The sequence below is a fragment of the Leptonychotes weddellii genome, chromosome 2 (genome assembly GCF_054177405.1).
Source record: "Leptonychotes weddellii isolate Sample4059 chromosome 2, ASM5417740v2, whole genome shotgun sequence".
NCBI classification, from domain to species: Eukaryota; Metazoa; Chordata; class Mammalia; order Carnivora; family Phocidae; genus Leptonychotes; species Leptonychotes weddellii.
The window spans coordinates 95,949,561-95,958,509 of record NC_138370.1 but is presented as its reverse complement, the minus strand read 5'-3'; the positions used below and the strand labels follow the sequence as shown (position 1 = coordinate 95,958,509).

The 8,949-nt window shown below is 41.9% G+C and overlaps 1 long non-coding RNA gene across 1 annotated transcript in view; it reads left to right on the top strand.

Annotated features, from left to right (window-relative positions):
* The first annotated feature begins 2,494 nt into the window (after positions 1-2,494).
* Positions 2,495-8,949, top strand: part of LOC115940455 (uncharacterized) — a 141,725-nt gene continuing 135,270 nt past the window's right edge. The window contains exon 1 of the long non-coding RNA XR_014143252.1: positions 2,495-2,740. This is a non-coding gene — a long non-coding RNA (uncharacterized LOC115940455). The remainder of the gene's footprint in view (positions 2,741-8,949) is intronic.

Below are 8,949 nucleotides of genomic sequence, written 5' to 3'. Positions count from 1 at the left end.
CCAGTGTACAGGCAAGGATTGCGCTGGGCAAGGCTCGGGCGTTCATAGAGTCTAGAATTTCCTTTGCTGTACCTACACTCAACAAGTTCACCCCGGGTCACGGATATCTCATTTTTTAAAATGACGAGGTTAAGGTTCCTGGCGAGCATGGTATTAAATTGCAAGGGATGGTGGTGGGGGTGGGAAGGGAAGCTACCCTCAAATCCACATTTGCTCCTAAAAAGCGACGAACACGTGAAGTTAGAGGAGTCATTTTCACTCGAAAAGTGTGCCTTACATCTAAACGCTGATTTTCCGATTTCTTGACTGGAGCAAGGGCGTGTATTTTGGTAGCCAGCAGGATATTTTTACCCTGTCCTACCTTTGGGTGTAAAGACTATAAATATGATTCGTCTGGAAGACCAGGTGTGAAGGCTTCTGCCAGGCATACTAGACAAAGTTCTTTCAATTTCAAGGGCATCGTGTTAATGTATGTTTTTGGAAAGCGCGGAAAGCAATCATAGCCCCCGGTTTGGTTTTCCCATCAATATTAATTTCTGCATAGGAACAACACTCTCCCAGGCCCGCCATTAAAGAGCCCTCTCCTTTGGTCTTCAATAGAGAATAAAGTTCCCTCTAAAAGTTGTATTGTTCTTCCTGAATCAGTATACCAGTCCTCTCAATTTTAGGAAAATATAATGACTTGTTGGGAGAACATCTGTGAAATATATACATTACAAAAAGCATGGCGTTTAAAATAACCCAGGTCACCACATAGGTGCTGGGCTTTCCCTACATTTGGGGGCTGTCTGGAACATGTTATGTGTTTTCTTGAATTACTCCGTGTTTTGAATTCATTTGAGTTAGCAGTAAAAACAGGCAAACAAACTTGCTCAATTTGTTTTGAGTGCTAAATCCCTTCACTTTGAAATAGCTAACAGTCGACAGATGGACTCATTTTATGGAAAGGGTTAGCCTCTTCAGCCACGAAGAAAACTGACTGAGAGATCTACATTTTAAAGCCATTTCTAACCTCCACCTAACATCCATGAAAACTAGAACTTTCTCTCTTTACCCATTGGAAATTCAAGACAGTTATATTTAAGGGGAGAGAAAAGAAGGGGAACTGCCCAAGTGCTGTTTTTATTTTTATTTCCCATCTGTTCCCGAGAATTTTTATTTCTGGGTTTTGAAATCCTGCTGAATCAAGAAAATCAAATTTCTTCAAGTCCCACAACTGAAATCTAAAGTCACAGCAAACCAAAGAATGTAGTCAGAAAAAGGTATTTTCATCTCTATCCATCAACGATTTTTGCTGTCTCCCCATCCCCTGAGTAATGAGTTAATGTCCTCCCCCCTTTTTTTTCCTTTTCATTTTATAGAGATTAAGAGACGCTCATAGCAGAACGACCTCCTTTCATCTGGTGGCGAGGATGAGGAATCTCATGGAAGAGTGGGAAAAGAGTGAGAAAATCAGAGACAGGAAGAGTCAGAGACTCGTGGAGAGACAAGGGAAAGAGAAAGGGGTAGCGCTGGAGAGACGCGCAGATAAGCGTGTGCAACCCCCTCCCCCTTTCAAGATTCAGAGGTTTGCAAACCGGGGCTGGGATGAAGGGGTTCCTGGAAGCTCACGTTCCCCTCACCCCACCTTCTGTCTGAAGTCTCGTCCGCCAGGGGCTGGTTAACCCCAGTCCCGGCCGCCTCAGACATCGCGCTGAGCTTTTGGGTCTTCGCCTCGCCCAGCGCCAGTGCAGCTGAAGTGAGCAGCTGGTGGGAAATGCTAATGGCTCCTGGAGAAATAGAAGATACAGAATGATTCTCATTCCCTCCTCGAGTGTGTGGAAGGAGCTGGACATACGTTTCACGCTCCTAATCCTTCTTTTACATTTTTAGTCATACTCCTATTAAACAACTAATTAATGCCCAGAACCACTAGGGAATACATTAGGCATGCAGCGGAGAGGCAGGGTGCTGGGGGGCTACAAACCACCGAGCTGATTTAAGACATGGATTTCAGGTTTTTCTCTCGTCAGAGCAGAAATGGAAGAGTGGGCCGTGGCGATTGTATTTAGATTCCTATTACTTCAAATTAGAAGGGGGTGGAGGGAGCGTCCAAGCAAAGCAAGCAATTCCCTGCCCTGCAGATGTAAACAAGATTGTAGCATCAAAGGTACCAGCTCCTTAAGGGCCAGATCGCCTGGGCTGGGAGCCGGGGTGGGGAGACACTGACCTTATGTATCTGTGAATTTCAAGGATGTTACACTTTTACGTAAACAACTCCGGTGGATCTTCTGGTAATCCCCAGTGAGACTCACTGTTCTAGAATATCTCAAATTTTTGTTTTCCCCGGAAGAATACATTCTCTTTACTTTTCCAAAATTTTAAGCTATGTCTAAAGATAATAACCTTCCAATAAGCCAGTGCACTGAATCATTTCCCACAGCCGTTTTTTTTTTTTCCTGTCTTTTTGGTTATCTAATTCAATGTGTGGGAGGACACAGGAATTAAACATAGCCCCCCACCCCCCATCAACATAAGAAGAGCGGTGCTGGCTAAAGGGGTTCAGAGAATTTTTAGTGAGATTCTGAGTTATATCTCTCCCTCTAATATTTTGAAGCAGGTGACAACTGTTAGAACAAGAATCAAGTTGTGAAGCTCGGGGAGGACATACAATTTTGTGATCAAATTGGGGTAAAACCGAGAAGAATGTGGGGTGACCTCCACCAACTCACTCTCACCCAAGAGTCAGCATTCGGGAAAGGTACAGTATTATTTTAGAGCCCGCCGAGACGGGTTGCGTGCTATCATTTACTTTCTTCACTCTGGATTATGATCTCAGCCCTGGCAAGCAATTTCCCCAGCTCCTTATCTGACAACAAGCGAGTATGTAAATACCAATGGCTAAAGATGTTTAACTGCCTCAAACATTATTGATTTGTTGGCTGTTCTAAATTTCACCCTAGTCCAGGTCCGGCTTCCGAATTGTCCGTTCGGTCTCTTTGATCCGTACCCCACGATGTTACAATACAATAATTGTTTTTTTGTTTGTTTTTTTGTTCTTTTTTGAGGCATTAAAATGAACCAATTGATTTGCATATAAATTAAAATTATTATGCGTTGCCTATTCCGGTGTTTTATAATCATTTCGAAATTAGTACTTAACCACTCGAGCTAAAAGAATATATAAATGTCTGTATTGACTCACTAATGAATTACCTAATTAAAACGTCCCGGGGATGTTGGGCTCTGGAAAGATTGTTAAATCGAGACATACTAAGGGAGGGATGAATATTGGAAGGGTAGCAGAGCGGAGTCTGGAACTCAGAACGGAGTTTCCGGTGATTCCGAGCGTTAATTTTGGAGCATGGGTTCTTTCATGTTGTTAATGATTTTGTGCTTGCTTGTAAATAAATGAAGTAGCAGGAGCGCTCTGGTGGCCGCGGTCGCGCTCAGGCCCTTTGCTCTGGCAGAGACCGTTCAGCTGTAACCCCGCAGTGCTAAATCGTGGGAGAAGCTGGGCCAGCCCCGGAGGTGTGTGGCCCCCTGACGGCCTGGCGAGTCTCGCCTGCTGCCTCGCCGGCCGGCGGGCCACCAAACTACGTTAGGGCTCTCTCCGCGCGCCCGCAGAGCTGGAACTAGAGCCGACATTTAATAGATACGCTAACTGAGCACTTACCTTCGTCCTGAGAATAGGAATAAAAGGTAGCTCTTCTTAAGAGAGGCGGTGCAAAGGCACGCTAGGAGTTCAGAAAAGGCAGGCGGCGGGAAATCTGTAGCCTGGGGGCTCGCCAACAACCCCTTTCATTTCAAGCACTTATTGATTTGCTGCTGTCATCTTTGGCGACGCAGAAGGACACTTGAAAGAATTTCTGATGGGGCTCTGATCTGAGAAAGGAGGTGACCTGCCCAGGCTCTCACCAAATTCTTAATTACCACATCAACTGCTTTTTTTTATCCCCCACCTCCTTCCCCCATGGCAACTGAGTTTGCTTATTCTTAACTTTTTAATTATTCAGAAACTTCCTTACCTCTCATTGGCTTCCCTTTTGTAGCGATTTTCTAGTCGAATCTTCCCTCCCCCCCACTTCCAGTGGTAAGGTCTGTGTATTGATCCCTCTGACCTTTGGCACATCTGGGCCTTCCGAAATCTCTCAATCTTTTTAGATTTGAGGATGGAAGACTCCACCCTCTCCACAATGTGCACACACTCAGAGATATGAAGACTTACACAGACGGCCCTCCAACCCAGGGGATCTAACAGATGTTCCCTTTTCAGTTGTCTCTTGAAATTGGAAATGCCTGCCTGATTTTAACTTGGATACCCACTCTCTTGCCCATTCCATTTTCAAAGTAGTTTGAACATGTGTGCAAATATGCCCACAGCATCTCCACCTGCATTCTTTACCAACCTGTGAATAAAGAGAAACTAATATAGAGGACTGGGATATGGATTGCATCAGGAATCAGAATCCCCAATTTCAGGATTCCTCTGGCCGCCATCTGCACCGAGTCATTGCAAGTGGGAGGTCTACAGGTAATGCCACAGTAAAAAGCAGAATAATTTCAGGATTATTTCATTCAAATGCAAATTATGTCTCAGGATTTTGTTTGTAACCACCTAGTTTTAGCACACACAGAATTAGACAGGAAAGGATAAGTCAACATGGTTATTGGCATTAGGGAGGATAAATCTTCAGATCATCAGTGAAAAGAAGACCCCCAAGGTCTACAGTGGTTTAACTTCATTTATAATAGTGGGAATTAGACACAAACTGCTCTATTTCATGTACTTTGACTAATCTGAGTTTCTATTCAAAGTAGCTATACGGAATTTAATTTCGGATGGCAACTTCAGAAAGGAAAGCCACAGAGACACCTTGAGCTGGGTAAACCCCTTAAGTTGACTGTTCCTGTAAGTTCAGGAGTATAGTATTGGTTCTGTTTTTGTTTTGGATAAGCTGTGAGGGTTTGCAAGTCTTTACCAGACTTGACATCACTGTCTACATTCATTATAGGAAAGTTCAACTTTCTGTGCTGATGTCAAAATGGTCTTTCTGCCAGCATAATCTTGGTTTTCAAATAACGACAAAAAAATTAGTTTAATATACACAGCTCCCAGTTTTCACTTCAGAGCTTCCATTTTGATTGTTACAAGTAATAATTTATAGTGCTATATGTATACCCTTTACTTTTGGGGGAAGCGGGTTGGGTTTCACCATCACCACTACCTCAAACAACAAAATCGAAAAGCTAAGTTCTTTTCTCGTCTCATAATTGGTACTTGAAATGCTTTACTCCCTATCATCCTATAAAGGTACCTGGTAAACTTTCTTGGAATTTCTAGCAAGAGTTTGCAGCAACTGGAACAGCTTCTCTCACAGAAGATACTCTCTTTGATGGGCTCTCATTTGTGGAGGAATGGACTTTAGAGCAAGGAAGGAGGAAAAAGACGTTGGAAGTTGCAGCTGAAACAAGCCAGAGTCAGTGAAGTGACTGATGCAGTGGTCAGATCTCCCATCCTGCATCTCTCTTTAATTGGAGCCTGCCTCCCCCATTGTGGGATCCTGAAGCACTTGGTGTGTATGTCGATTCTCCCCTTGTGGTCTTCACCATGTGGTTTTATAGAAAGTCTCTGGTTCAATGATATTTTGTAGTTGCAGCTCTCTTACTTATTATCATAATCTCAGTGTTTAGGTTTTGGTGTATTTAGGTGAAACCTGCACACAGAAGAGATGGGACGAGTGAGGACTCATCAAAACTCAGATTCAGATGTGTTTAAATGGCTCTGACTGTGTAAAAAGTCTGGCAGTGCTTGGAGCTCCCCCAGCTTTCTACTCTAAACTCCATGTGGACCATGAGGGAAAGCCTCTGGCTAATCAGGTATGATGAAGTCTGGGTTTAAGAAATAATAGCATTTGTATTGAGGACAAAGTAAAGAGAGGAAACCTGGTATACACCATATGGATCTACACTAGTAATAAAGGTAATAACGAATATCTATAGGGTGCTTAGTTTGTTTAGCCATCATGCTAAACAGTTTTGTGTTGATCATCATATTTATTCCTTACACCAACATTATAAGGTCATTTTACAAATGGGGACAGTGAGGTTTGGAGTGATTATGTCACTGGCCCACAGTCACCTAGATTTTAACCACTGGAGTGCAGAGTGAGTGGGAAATTACTTCAGATCACATAGGTGTTAAGTGACACAGTGGGAATTCGAATCTAGGTTTGTCTATCTCCAAAGTCCCAAATGTTAATTAGTACACTGAACTGATAGTGACCATAACTGGAGGGTTAGAATCCTCTGGAGGAAAGAAACCCAGAACTTCCATGTGGAACATTTGAAAAAACAAAAGGAAAATGAAGAGATAAGAAAAGCAAATATATTACATGGGGGACGGAGAAAGTCAGAAATGTTTTACGTGCTAGAGAGGAGGAAAAGAGAAATGATTGAATTAAAGAGAACAGAAAAACCACTCTCTACTATTTGTCCTGGGCAGGTCATTCTAGGAAAGAGAAAGATAAGTTCAGGGATATTTCCGAATAGTAGGAAAATTAGTGCTCAGATTGTCAGGTTGGCCTAAGCCTAGTATAAGATCTCAGAAATCTAGTTTACAAGAACTCTTTCCTAGGTATTCCAAGGGAGAAAAAAAATGTCAAAATTGAGGTTTGAGTAGTTTTATCCTAAAACCAAAGAGAAATGCATAAGGACTGAGTAATAGGGACATCCAAGTTGCAAGAACATGCAAATGGAGTGGGGCAGGGAAATGTAGAAAAACCTGTTAAAAATCTGGTTATTGGTGCTAAACCATGCCAAACTCAAAGGAGAAATGAGATTTTACCTATCATTACCCACCTGTCTAGTTTGCACCCTACTCCCTTTATTACTGTAGTAAAATCATTTGAAATTTTAAGGAAGTTGACTTCCTGTGCTGAAGAAGAAACCTTAAGGGGATGGGTGTCAGGAGACAAATAAAGGGGAAAGATAATGATCTCAAGGACACAGTCATCTGTGGGTACCAGTGCAGGCCCATATACTAGTTGTGTGGGAGAATGTGAGCCAGGAGCGAATGCTGGTGAGCCATCTACAAGGTCCATTTCATCACAGCAGACCTCGTACTGGTCCAAAAAGTTGTTCCCAATTCAAGTTTGTCCCATTATCAAAAATGATTTAAAATGGGCTCATTTTTACCTTTTCCAGAAGGGATAGATAAATGTAAGTGTATGTGTGGGCTTCCCAATTTTAAGAAGCACAGGAGGGGAAGAAATGGAAGAAGAATACAATTTCTTGTTTCCTGGCAAAAATTCTCTTATTCCTTTGTGCTGTGTGTAAAGTAAGGTAGCATGAGAAGTGGTTCATATAATGAAAACTGGTAGTTGATTTTATTTTAAGGGGGATCTCCTCCTGTGCTGTTACAGGAATCCAGACTATCCCTTGCGAATTCTATGGTATTTTTGAAAGTAAAGTTTGAGGGCAACCACAGTCTTATTTTCCATCTGTATCTTGTGGGTCTCTTACTCAACATTTTTCTAAATGGGCAAGAGAAATTAGGATCCATAGACAGTAAGAATTGGAAAGGATCTAGAGGGTGACCTCCTCCCTCAGCTTCTGTTGAAATTACTCCCAGAAAGATAGCCAGTCACCCTTTTTAGCAAAGAACCCCCTAAGGTCCCTTCATAATGCATTCAGATGCTTCATCGTTTCATATATATGCTGCATCTCTGTCTACTGACTGAGCTCCAATTACTGAAGAAAATGATGTCATATCAAAAAGCTCCAATTAATAGAGGACATTTCTTCCGGAGTCTTTCAAATATTTCATATGTGTTTTATCCTCAAAAAAACTATATGGAAATATTATTAGCCTCATTTAACAGATGGAAAACAATATCCTAGAGACTTTTAGATACTTATCCTCAGTTATGCAGCATGACACCGTGAGAACTAAATTAAAAACAAAGTCCGAGAATTCTATGTTCAAGGCTTTCCTAGCAGACCCGTCACTTCTTGGGGCTAGTTATTACCTTTCTGTCTGAGTAAAGTACACGTTTGATTGTAACTCTATCTGTCCTTCTGTTTGTCTGCCTGTGAGTACTTTATCTTTTAATCCATCAATTTATCTCCTTGCTAGTTTTCTAATACACCATAAGTTAACCAATGTTGATAAAATTTCACCCTTACCATGAGAGCTACTTGAGCAGATTGAGATGGTTGTCATATTTTTCAAATATTACATGTAACTGACACGGCTGCTACCATATAAGTGCCATGATTTCATTCTAATTTGGAAACTGTACACATACCACACCTTCTTCATCTCCGCTTATTAGCACTCGATATTTACACGGTCTCTTGGGAGGATGTTGATCATTTTGTCTCTGTCACTCTTGAGGTCATGAAAACTATCCTTCTGTTCAGAAGTGTGTTTTTTCACAGGTATGTTTAGTACGTTTCCCCAAGTCTGACTTCAAGAGACTGAAATCACTGATTCACTGAAAGATGTTTAAATGTCCTGAAGGAAAATGTTGGAGTAATCCTGGAACAAATATGATTTTCCATCACTGTCCTTATCTGCGTGTAAATGTTCTTTCTTCTTTCAAATTCACATATTTCAACATTTTTTGCTGGGCTATGCGAAAAAGTTCTCTTTCCTGAATGTAATGTACAAATCAGAAGCAATAGGATTCTTACTCATTTTCTTTTTTAAAATTTGCTCTCCTCATTCTCCCCTGAAGTATTGACTCTATTCTCTCAGGGATATATTTATGGAGAACATTTTGTATTCTTTTAAAAAAAATTTTTTTTTTAAATTATGGGGCGCCTGGCTGGCTCAGTCGTTAAGCGTCTGCCTTCGGCTCAGGTCATGATCCCAGGGTCCTGGGATCGAGTCCCGCATCGGGCTCCCTGCTCCGCAGGAAGCCTGCTTCTTCCTCTCCCACTCCCCCTGCTTGTGTTCCCTCTCTC